The sequence below is a fragment of the Berghia stephanieae genome, chromosome 1, assembly GCF_034508935.2.
Source record: "Berghia stephanieae isolate SIO BIC M18660-M18661 chromosome 1, UCSD_Bste_1.3, whole genome shotgun sequence".
Classification (NCBI taxonomy): domain Eukaryota; kingdom Metazoa; phylum Mollusca; class Gastropoda; order Nudibranchia; family Aeolidiidae; genus Berghia; species Berghia stephanieae.
The window spans coordinates 106,889,225-106,914,224 of NC_088360.1; the positions used below are offsets into that span (position 1 = coordinate 106,889,225).

The 25,000-nt window shown below is 36.6% G+C and overlaps 1 protein-coding gene across 4 annotated transcripts in view; it reads left to right on the top strand.

Moving 5' to 3' along the window:
* LOC144962679 (SCY1-like protein 2) overlaps nucleotides 1–25,000 on the top strand; it is a 296,146-nt gene that overhangs the window by 25,603 nt on the left and 245,543 nt on the right. The window lies entirely within an intron of this gene.

Sequence of the window (25,000 nt, forward strand, 5' to 3'; positions counted from 1 at the left end):
TGATGATGGATGATGAATGATGATGATGATGGATGATGATATGATGATGATGATGTGATGATGATGATGATGATGATAATGATGATGATGATGATGATGATGAATGATGATGATGATGATGATTGATGATGATGATGATGATGATGATGATGATGATGATGATGATGATGAGAATGAGATGATGATGATGATGATGATGATGATGATGATGATGATGATGATGATGATGAATGATGATGATGATGATGATGATGATGATGATGATGATGATGATGATGATAGATGATGATGATGATGATGATGATGATGATGATGATGATGATGATGATGATGATGATGATGATGATGATGATGATGATGATGATGATGATGATGATGATGATGATGATGATGGATGATGATGATGATGATGTGATGATGATGAGTGATGATGATGATGATGATGATGATGATGATGATGATGATGATGATGATGATGATGATGATGATGTGATGATGATGATGATGATGATGATGATGATGATGATGATGATGATGATGATGATGATGATGGTGATGATGATGATGATGATGATGATGATGATGATGATGATGATGATGATGATGGTGATGATGATGATGATGATGATGATGAAAAACAAATAAATAAATACAAATAAAACAAAATTGCCTTTATTCATCCCATAGAGGAGATTTGTCTTCAGGTTTAATTCATGGGAAGACTGGTATATATATCTCAGGCGTCAGCCACAGTGCGGCGCTTCAAACTGAGCCAGGGCAAGGTGACTTGCTCAAGGCCACACAGCGCAGCAGCGGGTGCGGTTATCGAACTCGGTACCATTCGGGTACCAAGCAGTGTCTCTCTATACTCTTCAATTCCGATCATTATTGAACTATTTACCAGATTCACTCATTGTTTGATAGAAAACTAAGAATTTATTATTTGACTGTGATAATGATGATGATATAATATAGGCGGCTATGTGGTCTAATTAATGGTATACGACACTCGCTTTCGGATAAGAAGGTCATGGGTTCGAGTACCGCTGGGTACATTTGTAAGTCCTTGGAATGGGCCTTTTTATTCACATTCTCCCACCGTACTAAGGTGTAAAATGAGAATCTGACCGTTAATAGCGCTATCTCTATCGGTGATAAAAATTTGTAATATATATCTCCTAACAGGCGTCATGTCTCATTCTACACATTATGTGTTGCTGTTACCTAAGGTTCACTTGTAAATCGCTTTGAGCACGTTTAGTGGATATTGCGCTAGATAAAATCTCAAGTGTTTTACGTTTAGTAAAAAAAATTAGATTGACGACAATGATATATTGTATCATAATAAGTAATAAACTATACCTTGGTTACAATGAAGAACAATGATGATGCATGGGCTTTTACTAAACAACAATATTACCAAGACAACAAATACACACACACACACACACACGCGCGCGCACACACACACACACACACAAGCACGAAAGCTTAAGATGTTTTCCTGTAATATTGTTATTATTGTTGTTGTCTTTTTTCTCTCCGTCTGATCTCTACTGAATAATTTATCTTGCGTGAAGGATCACACGTTGAGATTTTTATCGCAAGGGGAGATAATTCGGTACATTGACCAATTCGAGATTGGATACCCGAAATGTTTTTATTATCCCGTTGTCGTCACGTTTTTTAATCCCCTAAATCGCTCGGCGCATAGTTGAGTTGAGTCCCCTTGGAAAAGACTCTTTATTCACATTCTCTCTGAAATGAGTACCTGTCCCTTAACAGCGTTGTTTTTGTCGTAAAAAAATAATTTTAAGATCGCCTCACAGGCGTCATTTCACCTCCTTCATGTTAAGTGTTGCTGTTGGCCAGGGACCCCTTGTAAAGCGCTTTGAGCATGTTTAATGGGTATTGCGCTAGATAAAAGCTCAAGCTCAAGTTTTGTTTTTATACTGTGTCTCTCCGTCTGATCTCTACTGAATAATTTATCTTGCGTGAAGGATCACATTGAGATTTTTATCGTAAGGGGAGATAATTCGAGATTGGATACCCAAAATGTTTTTATTGTCCTGTTGTCATCAAGTTTTTAATCCTTTTTAAAAAAAAACAAAAACTTGTCCTTCAAATTTCGATCGATTTAAAGGACGGTGAGGTGGCCTAGACTAGACTGAGTAGTATGACAATAGCGTTCGGATCGTAAGGTGTTGAGTTCGAGCCCGCTCGGTGGATAGTTGAGATTTTTATCGTAAGGGGAGACAATTCGGTACATTGATCAATTCGAGATTGGATACCCGAAACGTTTATATTATCTTGGTGTCGTCACGTTTTTAATCCGTTTCTTGTGTCAAGTTTTAAACCAGTTAATAACCGTATTTTTCCTTGGGCAAGATTATTGACCCCCAATTTGCTCACTTGGACAACATGGGTGATTCCTGTTGACTTCAGACATCTTGTTTGATGAGTTATCTATATTATTCCTTCGTGGAATGCCTAGGCGATGATATCTTATGGTATTGTGGCGCAACTTTTTTTTTTAAATAACCGTATTCTGGAAAAACAAAACGTATTCAAAATTTTGCCAGAAAATGTGTCCTTCAAATATCGATCGATTTAAAGGAGGGCGATGTGGTCTAAAGAAAAATTTAAAAATAAATTGTGCTTTTATATAGCGCAATATCCACTCATTTTACACCTGAGTACAGTGAGAGAATGTGAGTAAAGAGCCTTTTCCAAGGACCCAACTATACGCAGAACGGGACTCGAACCCAGGACCTTCCGATCCGAAAGCGAGTGTCATACCACAAGACCACATAGCCGCATAGTCAAGTGGTATGACACTCGCTGTTGGGTCGTAAGTTTCTGTGTTTTAGCCCGCTCGGCGGATAGTTGAGATTTTTAAAGTAAGGGGAGATAATTCAGTACATTGACCAAATACGAGAATTGATTCTCAAAGTGTTTTTATTATCCTGTTGTCGTCACGTTTTTAATACTTTATTTGTGTCAAGTTTTAAACTGTTTACTGTCGTATTTAGATTAAGAAATTAAGGAGCAGGCACCGGCGTAAGATAAAGATCTGAACAAGTGTGTATGAAACGGTGCCAGACGAAGCAAGAAAGAAAAATACAAGAAAAAAAAAAACATCCAAAAAAATGAGTCTACCTTGACTGGGGATCGAACCTCAGACCTTCTGATTACCTTTCTGGCGCCTTTCATACCCACTTGTTCAGATCTTGATGCCATATTCAGGAAAAAGACGTTTCAAAATTTGGCCAGAAAACTCGTCCTTCAAATATCGATCTTTGTAAATGACGGCTATGTTGTCTTGTGGTATGACACTCGCTTTCGGATCGGAAGGTCCAGGGTTCGAGCCCAGCTCGGCGTATAGTTGAGTACTTGGAAAAGGCTCTTTACTCACATTCTCTCACCGTACCCAGGAGTAAAATGAGTACCTGGCCGTTAGCAGCGTTGTCTCTACCGCCTAACAGGCGTCATGTCTCATTCTACATGTTTCATGTTGCTGTTGGCCATGGACCTTTGTAAAGCGCTGTGAGCACATTTAGTGGATATTGCGCTTTAAAAAAGATCAATTTTTGTTTCATCTTGATCAAAGTTGATGTCACTCTGGTCTTTGTTATTGTTTTATGCCGTCCATGTTTATGAGTAATTCTCTCTGAACTTTATTAACTTGACTATAAAGGTACAAGGTTACACATAGTTTTGTGAGTTGGTCCGTTATACTTCCGGATGGCAATGTTGTAAGCTTCTTAGCCATGCGCATACTGTCTATATGAATTTTCCAATTTCTATATTTTGATTACGAGAATATCTTGAATTACAACGCTTTTAAACAAGAATGCGACCTGTTTACATGTGTTTTTGTGGTCTAGTAGTATGACACTCACTTTCGGATCGAAAAGTCCTGGGTTCGAGCCTCGCTCTGCACATAGTTCAGTCCTTGGAAAAGACTCTTGACTCACATTATCTCACCGTACTCGGGTGTAAAATGAGAACCTGATCGTTCACAGCGTTGTCTCTGTCGGAAAAAAAATGTATTATCGCCTAACAGGTGTAGATAATGTTGGTCAGGGACCCTTTGTAAAGCGCTTTGAGCACGTTTAGTCAATATTGCGCTATATATAAGCTCATTTGTTTTTCATTCTACTTGGATCTAAACTAAAATAAACATTGGATCTTAACAAACGGCCCTTGACGAAATGAGAACTATGTCTCCGGCATATCGATTTATTTATCTATCGATTTTATTTTGAAATACCGTATCGGAGATTTGTTTAGAAAAGGGTATTGATAATAACGATAATACCCAATAATAATAACACATTTATTGTATAAATAGAGAGAAGATGACGTCACTCAGGCCTATGTTATTGATTTTGTTTGCCATCCATGTTTATGAGTAATTCTAACTAAGCTGTATTAACCAGATTATAAACGTTCAAGGTTATACATAGTTTTTGTGTTGGTCCGTTATACTTCCGGATGGCAATGCTGGCGTGAATTTCTTAGCCAAGCATACAGCATATATACATATATATATATATATATATATATATATATATATAATATATATATATATATAGATAGTTCGAAGATGACGTCACTCAGGTCTTTGTTATTGTTTTTTGCCATCCGCGGTAATGAGTAATGCTCACTGAACTGTATTAACCTGACTATAAACGTTCATGGATACACACAGTTTTGTGTGTTGGTCCAATATACTTCCGGATGGCAATGTTATGAGCTTCTTAGCCAGGCGCATACACTATATATATATACTATTATATATATATATATATATATATATATATATATATATATATATATATATATATATTGTGTGTGTGTGTGTGTGTCTGTTTGAGCGAAGTCCCAGGTTTGAGAGCTTCTTTTTTTGTGTGTGGAAAGATGAAGGTAATTTTAGTTGATCGATTATTGAAGGGCGAGTTTTCTTACGAAACAATATAAACAGGTTTGTTTTGTTGCTTGTTTTTCTTTCTCTCCAGCGTACAGCAGCCTGACTTTAATGACTGGGCGACCTGCCTCTTTATCACTTTTTACTATCACTTTTTTTCACTCTTTACTACAAGTCAGTCATTGAAATTCTACTAGTAACTGTGTTATAGCAATAAATTGACTAGCTTTATAGCCAGTCTCGGACGTGAGTGGAATTTACATAGAATAGGGAATTTCCGATTACCATTCAAAAAACAGGATCTAATTTCTTCTTCTTTCTCTCTCTCACTCTCTCTCTCTCTCTCTTATTTTTTTTCTTTATTTTTGCTTTTTAGCTTCTTCTTCTTCTTCTTCTTCTTCTTCTTCTTCTTCTTCTTCTTCTTCTTCTTCTTCTTCTTCTTCTTCTTCTTCTTCTTCTTCTTCTTCTTCTTCTTCTTCTTCTTTATCCTACTACTACTATTACTACTACTACTACTACTACTACTACTACTACTACTACTACTACTACTACTACTACTACTACTACTACCACTACTACTACTACTACTACTACTACTACTACTACTACTACTACTACTACTACTACTACTACTATTACTACATTACTACTACACTGGGTGCGGTTCCCGACCTCCCATAATGGGCAGGGAGGTACCTATTGTGTCTTCTATCCCCTATATCTGTTTTCCAACATGATTTCTGTCTTTGTCTTGGAATGAGATTACTTTGTTTTGTCCTGACCCTGGCGGAGTCCTTGGGTGAGAGGGAAACAGTCAAATGTATAGTTAGGGTTTTGGGAGATGATATTTATTCCTTGTAAATCATCTCTCTGTTTTGCACTGTGTTATGTTTGTTTACATGTTATATATATAATTTGTAAACATTTGAGTGTATTCCTCTTTGTAAGGACCTGTGCTTGTGTCTGGGTGAGCTGAGGTGATCTCAAACTAAGTACTTTGATAGCGTGCTCTTGTTTCCTATTTGAACCAATTCCTCTTTGTCTTACCTTTTCTTGGGTGCTTTAATTGTAATACTAGAACTTTTTACCTTCTCATTTTCTTCCTTCTTACTGGCGCTGATATGACCTTAATATGTTGCAAGCGACGTAAAACCCTTAAAAGCAAAGCTACTACTACTTCTATTACTAGTACTACTACTACTGGTACTGCTACTACTACTACTACTACTACTACTACTACTACTACTACTACTACTACTACTAATACTACTACTACTACTACTACTACTACTACTACTACTACTACTACTACCACTACTACTACTACTACTACTACTACAATTATGTTTTTTGTCTTCTTGCTACTACTGCTATGGTTGTTATGTATTCTATTATTCATGTTTCTTGACAGAGTTCAATAACAGCTTTTGGTAGATCAAAAAACGTTATATCAAATTGTTGTTCAATTTACACTGAGATCAAAAGAAAGAAATATTGCTTTTAAAAAGTTAATGTTTGGATACATCGGTGTCTATCTCTATTTTTTACGACCTCAATGATGGTTTCATCATCATCATCATCATCATCATCATCATCATCATCTTCTTCTTCTTCTTCTTCTTCTTCTTCTTCTTCTTCTTCTTCTTCTTCTTCTTCTTCTTCTTATTGTTCGTCTTTTGTTCGTCTTTTTCTCTTCTTTTCTTTCTTCTTCTTCTTCTTCTTCTTCTTCTTCTTCTTCTTCTTCTTCTTCTTCTTCTCTTCTTCTTCTTCTTCTTCTTCTTCTTCTTTCTTCTTCTTCTTCTTCTTCTTCTTCTTCTTCTTCTTCTTCTTCTTCTTCTTCTTCTTCTTCTTCTTCTTCTTCTTCTTCTTCTTCTTCTTCTTCTTTCTTCTTCTTCTTCTTCTTCTTCTTCTTCTTCTTCTTTCTTCTTCTTCTTCTTCTTCTTCTTCTTCTTCTTCTTCTTCTTCTTCTTCTTCTTCTTCTTCTTCTCTCTTCTTCTTCTCTCTCTTCTTCTCTTCTTCTCTTCTCTCTTCTCTCTCTTCTATCTTCTCTTCTCTCTTCTCTCTCTACTACTACTACTACTACTACTACTACTACTACTACTACTCTACTACTACTCTACTACAACTACTACTACTACTTACTATACTACTACTTACTACTACTACTATCTACTACTTCTACTCGACTTTCTATTCTTCTTCTTCTCTTCTTCTTCTTCTTCTTCTTCTTCTTCTTCTTCTTCTTCTTCTCTTCTTCTTCTTCTTCTTCTTCTTCTTCTTCTTCTTCTTCTTCTTCTTCTTCTTCTTCTTCTTCTTCTTCTTCTTCTTCTTCTTCTTCTTCTTCTTCTTCTTCTTCTTCTTCTCTCTCTTCTTCTTCTTCTTCTTCTTCTTCTTCTTCTTCTTCTTCTCTTCTTCTTCTTCTTCTTCTCTTCTTCTTCTTCTTCTACACTACTACTACTACTACTACTACTACTACTACTACTACTACTACTACTACTACTACTACTACTACTACTACTACTACTACTACTACGACTATTACTATTTCGCTTATTTAAAAACAAAGAGTTTGGATTCATTTTACCGTTGAATGTTTGTGCAGAAATGTTAACTATTGGAAAATGATTACAAAGGAATCAAAGATTGAAATTATAAATGGTTTAAAAGCTTTGTATGAAATGCATACGTTTATTGAATGATTAAAGAAAGAAAAAAAGATCTTGATGTTTATTAAGAGAAGTATCCATTAAACGGGCCCAAAGCTCTTTACAAGGGGTTCCTAGCCAACAGCAACACATAACAGGTAGGACGAGGCATGACTGACGCCTGTTAAGCGATATCATATTATAGTTTTTATTCGACAGAGAAAATGCTGGCAACGATTCGGTATTCATTTTACAACAGAATACAGTGAGAGAATGTGAATAAAGAGTATATTTAAAGGACTCACATACGCACCGCTCAGAGCGGGACTCGAACCCAGGACATTCCTGTGCGAACACGAGTGTCATCTTACCACAAGACCATATAGTCGCAATATAAATTATTTATAATAATAATAATAAATAATAATAATAATAATAATAATAATAATAATAAAATAATAAAATATAATGTAAATATATATATATATATATATATATATATATATATATATATATATATATATATATAGTGTCTTGAGTTGAGTCCTTATAAAATACTCTTTATTCACATTCTCTCGCGTACTCAGATATAAAATAAGTACCTGGCCGTTAACAACGTTGTCTCTGTCGAAACTAAAATGTCTATCAGGCGGCGTCATGTCTCGCCGTTCTTTATGTTACATTTTGCTGTTGGACAGGAACCCCTTGTAAAGCGCTTTTAGTACGTTTAGTGGATATTGCTCTATATAAAAGACCAACTTTTTATATACATATTCTCATCGTTATCACAATTTAATATAATATCATATATAATATAATAGATAATAGCAAATGAACTGTTCAGAATGTCCTTCTGTGTATAAAAATCTTCACTGCTCCAAATTCTATTTATATTCCGCGGTTGGATCATTGGTACTCGTGCATTTATGCCGTATCGATTCCAGGCGTAATCGATAAGGATAATTATACATTGACTCTGAATCCTATTATAGCTCAGCCCAATTCCATTGTAAACAGTCTTGGGGTATTAACAGATCGGTATTACGGTATTACGATTACAGTGTAAATTATACCAATTGATCAAACAATTTCCTTTACACAGACTAGACTAGACTTTGTCTTTAAATGAATGAGTACATAATGTATGAATACGGGCGGCGTGTTGTAAAATGAATACTTTGTAATGCATTGTGGGTATTTGATATGACCTTGTGACCTACTGGTAATGAGTCCTGCTGGTTTTAACCTTAAGACAGGGCCTCTTCTCCTGGCCTTCCTCCTCCAACTCCTTTCTCTTCTTGTTCTTGTACTTCTTGTTCTTCCTCCTTTTCTTCTTCTTCTTCTTCTTCTTCTTCTTCTTCTTCTTCTTCTTCTTCTTCTTCTTCTTCTTCTTCTTCTTCTTCTTCTTTTTCTTCTTCTTCTTCTTCTTCTTCTTCTTCTTCTTTCTTCTTTGTCTTCTCTTCTCTTCTCCTCTTCTTCCTTCTTCTTCCTTCTTCCTCTTCTTCTTCTTCTTCTTCTTCTTCTCTTCTTTTTCTTCTTCTTACTTCTCTTCTTCTTCTTCTTCTCTCTTCTTCTTCTTCTTCTTCTTCTTCTTTCTTCTTCTTCTTCTTTCTTCTTCTCTTCTTCTTCTTCTTCTTCTTCTTCTTCTTCTTCTTCTTCTTCTTCTTCTTCTTCTTCTTCTTCTTCTTCTTCTTCTTCTTCTTCTTCTTCTTCTTCTCTTCTTCTTCTTCATCTTCTCTTCTTCTCTTCCCATTCTTCTTCCAATCCTCCTTCTCATTCTTCTTCTCCTCCATATCTCATCTCTTCCATCTTATCTCTCCATCTTACTCCCTCCCCCCCCCCCCCGACCCTTCTTCATACTATATTTATCTCTGTAAATTTTAATCCAACATTTCTTTGCTTTAAACATTTCTCTGGTGTTGATGTGCGTAGACCACACATTATTCAAGTCGACAATATACCAAAAAGAAAATAGAATTGTTTTCAATTGTTCACAATGTAAATCCTGCGAGGCGTTAACATAGAATAATGTCTCATCCCCGAGGGAGTGATAATAATTTGTCTCCGTCTCAAAGAAATGCTCTTTCTTTTCCTACATTTTGTCTTCATCATCATCATCATCATCATCATCATCATCATCATCATCATCATCATCATCATCATCATCATCATCATCGTCGTCATCATCATCATCATCATCATTCTCTTCTTCTTCTTCTTCTTCTCTCTTCTTCTTCTTCTTCTTCTTCTTCTTCTTCTTCTTCTTCTTCTTCTTCTTCTTCTTCTACGACTACTACCACTACGACTACTATTACTACTACTACTACTACTACTACTACTACTACTACTACTACTACTACTACTACTATACTACTACTACTACTACTACATACTACTATACTACTACTACTACTACTACTACTACAACTACTACATACTACTACTACTACTACTACTACTATACTATACTACTACTACTATCTACTACTACTACTACTACTACTACTACTACTACTACTATTATTACTACTACTACTACTACTACTACTACTACTACTACTACTACTACTACTACTACTACTACTATTACTACTACGTATTACTATATTGTTCTTCTTAATCTTCTTTTTCCTTGACATTATTAAGGTTAACAGACACACAGTTAACAAGTGCATTTTCATTTTTAATCGCATTACTTGGCCAGGATTATAACAAAATAACATCCCCAAAACTGATAGAGGGATAGATAAATTGATAGATATAGATGGTGACGACAGAAAGGCCTATGAAAAGATAGATAAATAAATAGATAGATAGATCAATAGGTAGATAGATGGATATATAGATAGATATATATATATATATATATATATATATATATATATATATATATATATATATAGAGAAGAGAGAGAGAAGATAGATAGATCAATAGGTAGATAGATGGATATATAGATAGATAGATAGATAGATAGATAGATAGAGAGAAAGATAGATAGAGTGTGAGAGAGAAGGGGAGAGAGAAAGAAAAAAGATAAAGATAGAACGAGAGCAAGAGAGAGAGAGAGAGAGAGAGAGAGAGAGAGAGAGAGAGAGAGAGAGAGAGAGAGATTGATATAAAAAAGAGAGAGAAAGAGAGAGAGAAAGAGATGGAGAGAGAAAGAGAGAGAGAGATAAGAGAGAGAAAGGAAGAGAGAGAGAAAGAGAGATAGAGAGAGATAGAGATAGAGACTGCGAGATTAAGAGAGTATTTCTAGAGTCACGCAATCGTCAGTCACGCATTGGTCGAGTTTTGGCCAGGGCTACAATCCCACCAAATAAAAAATAAATGTACTCGAATACGCCAATTCCTCCAAAGCACTGCTTTCACCTTCTCTTATCCAACCGTTTTATCTACTTATTATGGCAGAGTTAGGGCCAGCTACATGTCAAGCTTCGAACAGAGTTAGGGCCAGCTACATGTCAAGCTTCGAACGATGACTGGAATCCGAATCCTCCTTACCATGAAAGGAAGCGAAATTTAGGACGACCCGCATTTTTCTGTTATTATGGCTGTAGCCACGAGACACACACACACACACACACACACACACACAGAGAGAGAGAGAGAGAGAGAGAGAGAGAGAGAGAGAGAGAGAGAGAGGGACAAACCGATGGCTACGGACAAACGCATTTTATAGAATGAATGCAGTTGACGTCACTCGAGTCATTGTTATTGTTTTTTGCCATCCTCGTTTATGAGTAATTCTCACTTAACTGTACTATCCAGACTATAAAACGTCATGGCTTCGCAAAGTTTTGTGTGTTGGTCCGTTATACTTCCGGATGGCAATGTTGTGATCTGATTTTCTTAGCCAAGCGCATACTATCTATACGCAATAGTTTAACAGAGACTACAGGAATAGTAATATCAACACAAGAAAGTTAGAAGTTCCTTCTATATGTGACGTTGTAGTAGTAGTAGTAGTAGTAGTAGTAGTAGTAGAAGCAGTAGTAGTAGTAGTAGTAGTAGTAGTAGTAGTAGTAGTAGTAGTAGTAGTAGAGTAGTAGTAGTAGTAGTAGTAGTAGTAGTAGTAGTAGTATAGTATAGTAGTAAGTAGTAGTAGTAGTAGTAGTATAGTAGTAGTAGTAGTAGTAGTAGTAGTAGTAGTAGTAGTAGTATAGTAGTAGTAGTAGTAGTAGTAGTAGTAGATAGTTAAGTAGTAGTAGATAGTAGTAGTAGTAGTAGTAGTAGTAGTAGTATGTAGTAGTAGTAGTAGTAGTAGTAGTATAGTTAGTAGTAGTAGTAGTAGTAGTAGTAGTATAGTAGTAGTAGTAGTAGTAGTAGTAGTAGTAGTAGTAGTATATAATAGTGGTAGTAGTACAGTAGTAGTAGTAGTAGTAGTAGTAGTAGTAGTAGTAGTAGTAGTAGTAGTAGTAGTAGTAGTAGTAGTAGTAGTAGTAGTAGTAGGGTATGGCTCCGCCTCCAAATTCATTTCGCCAACCCAGCTTCGGAAGTCTTCCTCCGCCTAAGGACTATATCATACCCATCCGTAAGTCTCGTTCCTGGACATTGGAGGACGTTGTGATCGCTTCTCTCTGGAACTGCCTGGCATCTCGGCAGGCATCACTGTTCCCAAGTTTCCGTCTGCACTTATTAATTAATGCAGTTCTGTCATTTTCTGTGCGTTTAGGTAAAATACGGCCCCGTTATCAGTGGTGCGAATGCATTAAAATGATAAATGAAATTAAATGGTTACGGTCATTTGAAATAGTTAAGTGAGAAGTAATAACCCAACTGAATATTTAAAGCTGAAAAAAAAAGAACAAACAAAAAAAAATAAAAACGGAGTCAAATTTAAGTTATATAACAAGTATAAAATATATTATATATATATATATATATATATATATATATATATATATATATATATATATATATATATTAACTAGAGAATTTTTACCGACTTGGTATAGTACTGTACGTCTAGACCTAAATACGCATTTTTCCCGTCTCATACATGGTCCTCACATTCCATGTTCCGACGTTGATGGTTCTGGTCGAAAGTCGGCCTTGTAGCTTCCTCTCGGCTTTCACTGCAAAGCGTCATTTGTCGCAAAGACCCTTCCTCTCCCAGAACAGCAGTAATTGGGTTTTCTTTCGTCGACGTTTCTGTAGCGGCTTGTGTTTTCCAGGGTGGAGTTGCTGGCCCTACGCCAAATACGCATTGGCTACTATTAAAACCCTTTTGCCAAACACGAAGAATTCCAGTCTCTCTCTATTTCAGTCTCGGAGATAAAGTTGGTATAGATAGTATGCAGTTGTCATCACTCAGGTCTTTGTTATTGTCTTTTGCCATCCATGTTTGTGAGTACTTCTCACTAAACTGTATGAATCAAACTATAGATTGTTCGAAGATGACGTCAATCAGGTCTTTGTTATTGTTTTTTTCCATCCGCGTGTATGAGTACTTCTAACTAAACTCTATTAACCAGACTATAAATATTCATGGTTACACATAGTTTTGTGTGTTGGACAGTTATACTTCCGGATGGCAATGTTTTGAGCTTCTTAGCCAAGCGCATACTATCTATACATTTTCATGGTTACAGATAGTTTTGTGTGTTGGTCCGTTAAACTTCCGGATGGCAATGTTGTGAGCTTCTTAGACAAGCGCATACTATCTATATAACGGACCAACACACACAACTCTGTGTAACCATGAACGTTTATAGTCTGCTTAATACAATTTAGCGAGAATTACTCAAAAACGCGAATGACAAAAAAAAAAAAAAAAAAAAAAAAAAAAAAAAAAAATAATATATATATATATATATATATATATATATATAATATATATATATATATATATATATATATAAATAACAAAGGCCCGAGTGACGTCAAATTCATTCTATCTATATATTATTGATATTGTTGTTGAGAAATATGAGATATGCGTTTCATGTCGTATTCCCTGAAAACATCATGACATTTAAGACCTTACTCACACTCTATCGGGATGATTTCTGTCACGATTGTCAATGGAGACACAATGGGATAGAATCAAGTATCAAAGAATTCTCACTAAACACTGACATTTCCTCGCCTTGACAAATGCATTGAAAATATCCTCTAGAACATTCATATTTACGTGAATGCTTTGATCAAAGGGGATTTGGAGTTCCTTTATGACAGGTACACTCTATTCTATTCTACTCTGGAAAAACACGTATTTAAAATTTTGGCCAGAAAACTCGTCCTTCAAATTATATCAATCTATTAAAATTACACTCATCTTGTCAAAATCTGTCAAACTTGGGACTTTCATAAAGTCCCAGGTTTGAGAGTTTTTTGCCAAAATGAGTGTCATTTCAATCGATCGATATTTATTGAAGGACGAGTTTTTAATGTTCTGGCCAAACCTTTTTTTTTTAAACTCCATTTTTTCAGAGTGAGTACAGTTGCATTACTTGTCAGCTTTGCTGAATTTGAGTGGCAGAATAAATGGACCAAAACATTTCTATGTTTTCATGAAGTATGAAGAGCACTTCCTAAAACAGCTTTAATAATTTGACGTGTTTGGAACGTCAAGACGTCTCACCCTAACTCATGCCGAAGAAAATCAATATTCTTCTCAAAACTGAAATACTCTTCAACAGTCGTAACGTCACTTCCTTCCGAATGACGCATGGTAACTTAGTAACACTGGCTCTAAACTATCGGAACAATGGCGGACGCCCGAATCAAATATTTCTCCGACGAGCATAAAAGCGTATCCAGAGGAAAAAAAAAACATTATAAATCTGATCATGTTTTGACTTTTACACATTCTGATCACAAGACATATGAAAAGTTCTAGCCAGCATGAAGAATAAAAAGTAATGATTTTCTTTGTGTAGAACCAAGATGGCCGCCGTTGCCGGGCGGCGTGACATCAGACTACTGAATCCAATTCTCAAGCGGTTGACTTACAATTTAATCTCCAGGCCTCATTGTTTTAAATAAATACAAATTCCATTTATTCATCCCATAGGGGAAATTTGTCTCTAGGGTCTATTTATTCCAAGGGAATAGCCTAACACTAATAAAAAATTACGCAAACACCCCCCCCCCCCAAAGAACAAGGCTGTCAAAAAAATACACATTTTGAGTTTGTATTTAATAGTTAAATAAAAGATAAATAAAATTTCCTTTATTCATCCTTAAGAGGAAATTTGTCTTTAGGGTCTATTCCAAGGGAAGACTGAAATAACTCAGGCGTCAGCCGCAGTGCAGCGCCGCGAATTGAGCTAGGGCGAGATTCTTCTTCTTCTTCTTCTTCTTCTTCTTCTTCTTCTTCTTCTTCTTCTTCTTCTTCTTCTTCTTCTTCTTCTTCTTCTTCTTCTTCTTCTTCTTCTTCTTCTTCTTCTTCTTCTTCTTCTTCTTCCTCTTTCCCCGTATTTCACTTAGAGAAGAGTCAATCACTCTGCACGCACGCTGGATGTCAAATCTGTTTAAATCCCATGACTTTTGACCAGTAGCATTCACTTTGATGGACTTGTTTTCTTGCGTAGTGTTATTTCCCTCTGATGAAAAAGCCCTGATCGATCTTATAGATGGAACGAAAATGAAGTTACTCAGCTCTTTGTTATTGTTTTTTAGCCAACCATTATCTTGAGCAGCTCTTATTAAATTCTATCAATTAGATTATAAACGTTTAAGGTGACAATAATACAGACCTGAGTGACGTCAACTTCATTGTATCTATAAAGAAAAAGAAATGACGTAAAATTAGAAAACAAAGGTTAAAAACGAGAAGCAACATTAGGAAAACAACAACAATAACAACAACAATAACAGCAACAACAGCAACAACACACCCTCAAGAGAAAAAGAAGAAAAGTAATTAAAAAATAAAGATGAATTGAAAATGAAAGGAGAATCGACTCCGGATATCCCCGATGGCAAAATGAGTGAGGAGGGGGGGGGGGGGGGTGGAAGGGGAAAGGTGGTATGGGTGGGGGAGACAAAACAAAAAAAAATAGATTAATGTATATTCTGATGCACACCCAACACACAATGACACACCAAATAAATTTTCATCCGGTTCCGATGGCCGGAGATAAACAAAACGGGAAGCGGGAGAGGATACGGGCATCGGAATACGCCATGATCGCTTTTGAAAGGCAAATGTAGTCATTGGTTGGTTTGTACGATCACGCTTCCACTTCCGGTGAGCTATTCATCACGTGATATATATATATGGGGCAAACGTAAATTAGGATGCCTCGCTGCTCAGGGTGGGTGTAGATAAGAGTGTATAGATAGTATGCAGATGACGTCACTCAGGCCTTTGTTATTGTTTTTGCCATCCGCGTTTGTGAGTTGTTCTCACTAAACTGTATTAACCAGACTATAAAAGTTCATGGTTACACAGAGTTTGTGTGTTGGTCCGTTATACTTCCGGATGGCAATGTTGTGAACTCCTTGGCCAAGCGCATTCTATCTATACGCGTGTGGTATTCCTTACGTGTCTCCGTGCTGTCAGTGCTGTCCTTTTTATATGCTGCTATGTGGTCGAGTGATATGACTATAGCCTTCGGACAAAATGGTCCCGGGTCAAAGTCTTGCTTTCAATGGCGCATAGCTGAGCCCTTGGAAAATTCTCTTTTCTCCCATTATCTCATTGTACACTGGTGTAAAATGAGTATCTGGCCGTTAACAGCGTTGTCTATTTCTGAGAAAAAAAAATAAATTGATATCGCATAACAGGCATGATGTCGCGTTTTAGATGAACATCTCAATATACCAATATATCAGAATGGCCCAAACTTGCCAAAAAGTCATGACGACGATACCTGAAGTAAGTTGATGTCTTATTCGACAAGAGATCATTAATCTCGTGTTTAAAGAGATTTTTTGGTTATAAAAAAAATAAAAATCGACAGTTATTATCATAAAATCCAAAATGCAATTTATAGATCGTCACTCAGGTCTTTGTTATTGTTTTTTGCCATCCTTGGTTATGAGTAATATATATATATAATATATATATATATATTTATGCTCAATTTAAAAAATAATAGAAATTCGTAATAAAAATCCAAGCCGCTGTATGCACTTTGTTGTGATACGGTTCAGTCCAAAAGGTTGGAAGAAAATTCTATAAGAAAACTAACGACGTTCATAAATTAATCATAAAAATAATATTATCATATTCAAATCAACAAAAAGCAAAGTCACGTAGTTTAGACTTTGGTTTATTGACAAATCGATTAACATATCGGCCAATCGATCGATAATATATTATTTCGATTAATCACTTCCGAGTTCAAATTCCATTTACGTAAATGGGGGGGGGGGGTGGGATGACCAAAAGAGAAAAATAATTAAAACAGAAAAATGGAAAAAAAAAAAACAGAAAGAAAACTTCCCGAAGACATCGAGACATTTAATTAAATTATCCGATTCTCTATTCGTTTTTCTGGTCTCATCCGATTCCGGCCTCTTGTGTCCACACGACCCCCAGAATTCGGCCCGGCGTAGCCAGATTGTGTAACAAACACACAACGAGATCAGTGGCGGCGACAACGAGGGGGCCAAATTAAATCAAGCGAGACTGGAGGGACGTCGGGTTAACGAAAATTAACGTATTGGGTGTCCACATAAACCTTTCAGACTTCCTCCTCGGAGTGCCAGTATGTAAACTTCAATCTATATTATCTGTTCTATTTATAGATGTATATATATATATATATAATATATATATATATATATATATATATATATATATATATATATATATAATATTGAATCGTGTTTGATACAAATATGGTACGAAAAGTGCTCGACATGCAGTGATGGAGCGAATTATTATTATTTAAAATATTTACCACAATGTTTGAGACAGTCTACATTAATGTTTCAGGCTTAATTTGCCATCGTCGGGACTGAGTTGTTTTGTTGACTGTTGTTCAACAGTCAACAAAACAACTCAGTCCTGACGATGGCAAATTAAGCCTGAAACTTTAATGTAGACTGTCTCAAACATTGTGATAAATATTTTAAATAATAATAATAATAATAATAATAATAATAATAATATATATATATATATATATATATATATATATATATATATATAATATATATATATACCTATATATATATTTATAAATTTCGTTTATTCTAGTTTCGGAGCCGATGGCACCAGTTCTGCCGTACTCTGGAAAAAAAAACATATTTAAAAATTTGGCCAGAAAGCTCGTCTTTCAAATACCAATCGATTTATATAACCCTCATCTTGGCAAAAACGCTCAAACCTTGGACTTAACAAAGTCCCAGGTTTGAGAGTTTTTGCCAAGATAAGTGTCATTTAAATCGATCGATATTTTGAAGGATGAGTTTTCTGGCCAAATTTTAAATATGTTTTTTTTTTCTCGAGAGAGTTCGTCAGAGTAGACAATGTAATCTGTTATGCTTCTATTTATTCAGTTTTATAATTGTATAAACGTCATTTTTGTTTGTTGCTATATATATTTTTCACCCGAGGTTAATATTACCCAACGCCCGTTAAAAAATCTTTTTTCAATTTATGAATAATAATGTGAAATTGAATGAAAGCTTCAATTTAATTACAAAAACAGATCAAATGAACGTTTCGGGTTTCCCCTTTATCAACAAAACAGGATGAATGAAACACTACAGATGAATGAGATAATGCTGTAGTGGCGTAGTTAAGATGAATCAATTTTTCAATTCATGGCAAATCGGAGGATTATTTTTCAATTCCGATATTTATAGGGTAAAGAATAAATACAAACAAACAAAAAAGAATCCCCCAACAAAAAAACAAAACAACAACAACAAAAATAAACAAAACGAAAACGGAAAAAAAAACTCAACAAAAAACTAAAACCAAAACAAAACAAAACAAGAAGAGAGTAAAAAAAAAACAAACAAACAAAAAAACAAAACAACAAAAAACAAAACAAAAACATAACATAACCCCCCCCCCCACCCCCACACACACACACCCCAAAAATATTTTTATATAACAACGGTTTTAAATAAATCAAAACATGACAAATCAAACCATCTAAACATGGCCAAAAAGAAGCAAGAAAAAGAAAAGGACCCCCCCCCCCACCCGCCCTCAGATCATAACAAAACAAACAACAACAGAAAGCAAGACAAAAAAGAAAAAAAAACAAAAACAAAACAACAACAAAGAAACAGGAAAGAAAAAAAAAATTCTACCCGAATAATGAAAGTAAAAGATAAAACCAACAATATGACGGCGAGCTGTTTTGGGATAGGTTTGCTTGAGTGGGTCGGTCCTTCCTTCAGAGCGATTAGGCCCATGAAACCGGAGTTTACCCAGGTTTCTATAGCGTGAAACGGACAATAGCAATTGCTTGCTATCCTTTGGATAGGACGTTAGTCTATCGCAAAGTACTTTCTGCCAGATCTAACAGACCCAGCTACCCATTAACTGCTGGGTGGACAGGGTGGTCAGAAAAAATGTCGACTGCACCCGGGATTGATCTCGTTTCTTTAATAGTGAAGCGAGTGCTCTACCAATTGAGCTATCGGGACCCCAGAGTCGGTCCTTACTTTATAGTTAAGTCTTGAGAGCAGGAGTTTGTAGACTTGATCACAGAAGTCTTTAAAAGTAGACGGCGGGATCAGTTATCCTATCCAATAATCAGTTATCCAATCCAATAATCAGTTATCCTTTCCATTAATCAGTTATCCAATCCATTAATCAATTATCCAATCCAATAATCAGTTACCCAATTCATTAATAAGTTATCCAAGCCATTAGTCAGTTATCCAATCCATTAATCAGTTATCTAATCCATTAATCAGTTATCCAATCCATTAATAAGTTATCCAATTGAATAACCATCGGTAATCCAATTCATTAATCAGTTACCCAATTCATTAATAAGTTATCCAATCCATTAATCAGTTATCCAATCCATTAATCAGTTATCCAATCCATTAATCAGTTATCCAATTAAATCATCGATAATCCAATTCATGAAACAGTTATCCAAGCCAATAATCAGTTATCCAATCCAATAATTTGTAATCCAATTCATTAATAAGTTATCCAATCCAAAAATGAGTTATCCAATTCATTAGTCAGTTACACAACTCATTAATCTGTCATCCAATCCATTAATCAGTTATCCAATTCGTTAATCAGTTATCCAATCCAATAATCAGTTATCCAATTCGTTAATCAGTTATCCAATCCAATAATCAGTTCTTCCAATCCATTAATCATTATCCAATTCGTTAATCAGTTATCCAATCCAATAATCAGTTCTTCCAATCCATTAATCAGTTATCCAATTCGTTAATCAGTTATCCAATCCAATAATCAGTTCTTCCAATCCATTAATCAGTTATCCAATTCGTTAATCAGTTATCCAATCCAATAATCAGTTCTTCCAATCCATTAATCAGTTATCCAATTCGTTAATCAGTTATCCAATCCATTAATCAGTTATCCAATTCGTTAATCAGTTATCCAATTCATTAATCATTTACGTGAAATTCTGTTTGGTAAAATATTTCACCCGAGGTCAAGCCGTATAAAATTTCAATTCATGACAAATCGGAAGATTATTTTTCAATTATGAAATGAAACTGAGTAAAAATCAAACAAACCAGTTCGTTCAAAATATCACAACAACAACAACAACAACAACAGAAACAACAACAACAACAACAACAACAAAATACCTGATGCATGTGTGATAAAGTGGTTGGCCTCTTGGCCGTGGCCATTAATAGCTACGAGGACCAAAGTTCATCACAGTTACTATGCGTTAAATTGGCAGTAGCAATTGCTTGCTACCATTAAGATAGAACACTTTTCAATCACAAAAAAATAAAAATGTTATGATCTTATTTCATCTCTCTCTCTCTCTCTCTCTATCTCTCTTTGTCTCTCTCTCTCTCTCTCTCTCTCTCTCTCTCTCTCTCTCTCTCTCTCTCTCTATATATATATATATATATATATATATATTATTCTCTTTCTTTCTCTCTCTCTCTCTCTCTCTCTCTCTCTCTCTCTCTCACACACACACACCCACATACATACATACATACATGCATCCATACCAACACCCACCCACATACATACATACATTCGTACAAACATGCATACATATACACACATACACACACACACACACACATATATATATATATATATATATATATATATATATATATATATATATATATAACGATCGTTCTGAAAAACTGTTCCCACTTCCAAATAGTCCATCTAAGGACTGAGTTCACAATTTCTGTGAGTTTGAACCGGAAAAAGAGTGATTTGACTTCACGGAATATCTGTTCTATTGTCTTCACTGGTATTCGAACTATGACCTTCCGATTCAAATACGATTGACTCGTCACAGTTACTTTGAACTCGAGTTCATCAATTAATGGATGTTGATAAATGATTGATGGAGTTCATCACAGAACGATTCTACAGGATGGTGATTGAAATGTTACTTGATTTATTGGTGAAGGAAAATAGAGTATTAGACCACGTATATTGATTCATTGGTGCTAGTGATTAAGAATGACTTGTATTCAATAGATTGGAGATGGTAAGATGATTGATGGGTTATAAGTTATGATTGGATGATGGGTGGATATGGATGTGATGGATGGAGTGATGGGTGGATGGATGTGTATGAGAGGGGATGGGATGATGGTGGAAATGTTGTGATGGATGTGTATGATGGGGAGGATAGTGGATGGATGATTGGATGGATATGGATGAGGTTGGATGGTGGATGATGGGTGATGGATGGATGGATTGTGGGTGGATGGATGGATGGATGTGATGGATGGATGATGGGTGGATGGATGATGGGTGGATGGATGGTGTGGATGGATGGGTGGATGGATGGTGGATGGATGGATGGTGGATGGATGGGTGGATGGATGGTGGATGGATGGGTGGATGGATGGTGGGATGGATGGTGATGGATGGATGGGTGGATGGATGGGTGGATGGATGGGTGGATGGATGGTGATGGATGGATGGTGGATGGATGGGTGGATGGTGGGTGGATGGATGGTGGATGGATGGATGGATGTGGATGGGTGGATGGATGGGTGATGGATGGGTGGGATGGATGGATGGATGGATGGATGGATTGATGGGTGGATGGATGGATGGATGGATGGGTGGATGGATGGGGTGGATGGATGGTGTGGATGGATGGAGGTGTATGGATGGTGTGGTGGATGGATGGATGGATGATGATGTGATGGATGGGTGGATGGATGGGTGGATGGATGGGGTGGATGTGATGGGTGATGATGGATGGTGGATGGATGGTGGATGGATGGGTGGATGATGGGTGGATGGATTGGTGGATGGATGGATGGGATGGATGGGTGGATGGATGGTGTGGATGGATGGATGATGGTGGATTGATGGGTGGAATGGAGTGGTGTGGGATGGATGTGGGTGGATGGATGGGTGGATGGATGGGTGGATTGGATGGGTGGGATGGATTGGGTGGATGGATGGGGTGGATGATGGGTGGATGGATGGGGAGATGATGGGGTTGGGATGTGGGTGTGGATGGGGATGGATGGGTGGATGATGGGTGGATGGATGGGTGTGATGGTGGTGGTGAGGTGGGGATGGATGGGGTGGATGGATTGGTGGATGGTATGGATGGATGATGGGTGGATGGATGGGTGGATTGATGGGTGGATTGATGGGTGGATGGATGGGTGGATGGATGGGTGGCTGGATGGGTGGATTGATGGGTGGATGGATGGGTGGATTGATGGGTGGATGGATGGGTGGATGGGTGGATCGATGGATGGATGGATGGATGGATGGGTCGATAGGTGGATGGATAGTGGGATGAAAAGATTGGATGGATGGATGGATGGATGATTGGGTGGATGGATGGATCAGTAGATAGGTAGATTGGTGGATGAATGGATGGATGGATCGATAGGTGGATGGATAGTGGGATGAAAAGATTGGATGGATGGATGGATGGATGATTGGGTGGATGGATGGATCAGTAGATGGGTAGATTGATGGATGAGTGAGATGGATAAATGAATGGACTGATGGATGGATTGATGATGGATGAGTGGATAAGGATGTCTATGCGGATGGATGGATGGATGGATGATAGGGGAGATTGATGATGGATGGTTTGACCGATTGATGGATTGATGGTTTGGTCTGTTGGAGATGGATGAATAGGTAAATGTATGAAGAGGAATGGATGGATTGAAAATTGGATGGATAAATGGATGGATGGACGGATGTACGAGTGGTTAAGTGGATTGATGGCTGGATCGATTGATAGATGTTTGAGGATGGATTATTGAATGGACGAATGGATGTATAAAAATGATGAGAGGGGGGGGGGGGAGGTGATGATTTATGAATGGATGGATGGAGAGATGAATAAATCGAGAGATGGATAAATGAATCAGATGGGTGGATAGATGGTTTGGATGTTATAAATGGATGAATGAATACATTATGGTTGGGTGAAAATATTGATGTCAATGCTTTGGGTATAAAAAAAAAATTATTAAATCCCTTTATTCATCCCCAAGGAGAAATTTGTCTTAAGGGTCTATTCAAATGGAAGACTGGAATAACCCAGGCGTCAGCCGCAGAGCAGCGCTGCAAAGTGAACTAGGGCGAGGTGACTTGCTCACAGGCTTCACAGCGCAGCGGCGGGTGGTTGAACTCGGTACCATTCCGTTATGCAGCAAAGACCGTGCCACGCTGTCCCTTCGGCGATTACACAAGAAAGGATGGACCCGTGGTTATCCAAAAAAAAAACAAACAAACAAACAAACACACAAACGAACGGATGTGCTATTGAGTTGATGGGCGGATGGATTGTGCGATCGATGGAGGAAAAGATTAATCGCCACCAAGGCTATTAAAAAAAATTGTTTGTTTGTTTTTCAAAATTCGGTTAAGAAATTATAATTAGGTATATCAAAATTGCTGCTTCTCTGGATAGGGTAAGATCATTTCTATCTAGTGCTGATGGTAAAGTAATAACGGATTAGAAACGGAATGCAGGGGACATCACTCAGCTTTTTCTTATCGTTTCAAAACCGTCAAATAATAAACCAGTTTAAACAACACCCCCTTCCCCCGCTCAAAAAAAAAAAAAAAAAAATTAAAAAATTGAGCTTTTATATAGAGCAAATCCACTAAATTAAATTTGCTCAAAAGGGCTCCCTGACCACCAGCAACACGTGACATGTAGAACGAGAGATGACGTCTGGTAGGCGATATTACATTTTTTTTCCGACAAAGACAACGCTGTTAACGATCAGGTACTCATTTTACACCTGAGTACGATGAGGGAATGTGAGTAAAGAGCCTTTTCCAAGGATTCAACTATGCGCCGAGCGAGGCTCGAACCCAGGTCCTTCCGATCCGGAACGAGTGTCATACCACAAGACTACATTAGCCGTAACAGAATATCAGATTGATACTTGGGATCGCATATTACTGTGTATTATACTATGACCATGTTACGATTAAGTCGGTTGAAGCCGGGCTCCAAAAAGGTCTTTTAATGTTAAAATACCAAGGAGACATTAACAATTTTTATTTGTTACTTAACGATATTAGATTCTAGTCATTCTCCCAAATTAATTAATCAAAATAAACCCACAAAATTAATTTAAAAAACCAGTATTCTATGATAGACTAGTCTAGTATTGTTCGACTTTACAATGCCGTATTGATATATTTGTCCTTACATTCAAAGTTGTGTAAAATTGTTTTGAATGATACAATGCAAGCCATATGAGATTCTGTAATTTTAAACTATTGTATAAAGCATTTAAAGGAAGATAAGATAAGATAAGATATAAACAACCGAAAATAAAACCCCTTATCATTTGTCTGGGAGTCCCAATAGCATTCAATAGTCTGATGTCACGTCCGCCCAACAACCAGCAGCTTGGTTCTAAACAAAGAAAATCGGTATTCGTATTTTTCATTCTTGCTAGATTTTTTTCATATGTCATGTAATCAGAATGTATAAAAGTCAAAACATGATCAACGATGAACGTGTTTAGGCGCTATATAAAATCATTATTTATCATTACCATTTATCACATAGCTACACACAACATAAACCAGACACCCATCTTGCTTTTCATAATATCATCTACTACAATCGATCTACTAAGATCTGTGGTCACATATTTATTTACAAGTGCACGGGTCCCTAGTGATGTCCTTGTGTCAACCCAGTTTTCTTGAAGAGTTCACGATGGCAATGTGGATCAACAATCATTAGAGTCCAGATGATATAGTATATTGCCATAAAAGCCTATATATTATTGGTACTATTTTTGTCCCAAGTTCTTAGATTTTAGATCACCCTTTTACCGCTTTATCCCCAAGCCCCC